Here is a 1,248-nt window from a genome sequence, read left to right on the forward strand (position 1 = left end):
TGTGTGTGTGTGTGTGTGTGTGTGTGTGGAACCAGGGATTGAACTCAGGCTCTTACGCTTGCCAGGGAAGTGCTTATTCCACTGAGCCATCTTCCCGGTCCCTGTTGCTATTTATTTTGTTATAGTCAATACAAATTTGCGGTATCCGGGATCAAACCTGGGTCCTTGGCACTTGCTAGGCAGGTGCTTAGACCATTGAGCTATCATCTCCCCAGCCTCAAACTAACTTACTCTTTTCCCCTCCCCTCCCCTCTCTTCTCTTCTCTTTTCTCCTTTTCTTCTTCCCTTTCTCCTTTGTTTTCCTTTTCCCTTTTCTTTCCTCCCTCTCCTTTCCCCCCTCCCTCCCTCTGTTCTTCATCTGTCTGTCTCCTTGTGTGTGTCTGTCTCTGTGTGTCTGTGTCTCTGTGTCTCTGTGTCTCTCTCTCTCTCTCTCTCTCTCTCTCTCTCTCTCTCTCTCTCTCTCTCTCTCAGCAGAGTCTCATTTTGTAGTGCAGGCTGTCTTTAAACTCTCTTATGTAGCCCAGGCTGGCCTCCTTTTGCCTCAGCCTCCCAATTGCTGGGAATACAGGCCTGTGACACCACACTCAGCCAAATCGAACTCTTAGAGAACCAGTATATTTAAGTGTTCCAAGAGTCTGACTTTGTAGCACCTCAGTTGAAGTACATATGAGTAGAAACATATATTTGTGAAATAGCAAATCTGAAGCAGCTGGATAATGGAAGAACCTTAACATGTTTCCAAAAGACTGTTCAACTTCCTGGTTATTTCTGTTTGGAGTTCTTCCCCTCTCCTTCTCTGGATGTTACTATTAAAGTACACTAAACCATGAATAGATTGTAGACAGCTAAAACTTTTTCTAAGTCTTCATGATTGAAGAAAGGAGTAGTTGTTATAGGGTTAACTAGGTTCTAGAAAGAACACTGACTGAAGACTGACTCGGAACAGTCCACATAGAGCCCGAATGGCTCCTAGGCTTACAAAAAACTGGAACATAGCTCTATTTCATTTTAGTAATTAAAAGTGAATTTAAAACCGATAATGAGAACAATGTTAGAATCACTTTTGACAGTTTTATTTCTCAGGTAAACCAATATTTTCAATCAGTGATCTATTTCTTTATGAATCCCAGTGGTTTTAAAATTGTGGGCTGTATTGACTACAGATGTGTTGGCGTTTCTTTTTTTAATTTTTATTTATTTATTTTGGCAGAATTGGGGATTGAACTCAACCCCTTGCATTTGCCAGGC

The 1,248-nt window shown here is 41.7% G+C and overlaps 1 protein-coding gene across 1 annotated transcript in view; it reads left to right on the top strand.

The window, feature by feature from the left end:
* Positions 1–1,248, top strand: part of LOC101565005 (heterogeneous nuclear ribonucleoprotein R) — a 94,508-nt gene that overhangs the window by 15,347 nt on the left and 77,913 nt on the right. The gene's annotated exons all lie outside the window — the stretch shown is intronic.

Source organism: Octodon degus, unplaced genomic scaffold (assembly GCF_000260255.1).
Source record: "Octodon degus isolate 3935 unplaced genomic scaffold, OctDeg1.0 scaffold00092, whole genome shotgun sequence".
NCBI classification, from domain to species: domain Eukaryota; kingdom Metazoa; phylum Chordata; class Mammalia; order Rodentia; family Octodontidae; genus Octodon; species Octodon degus.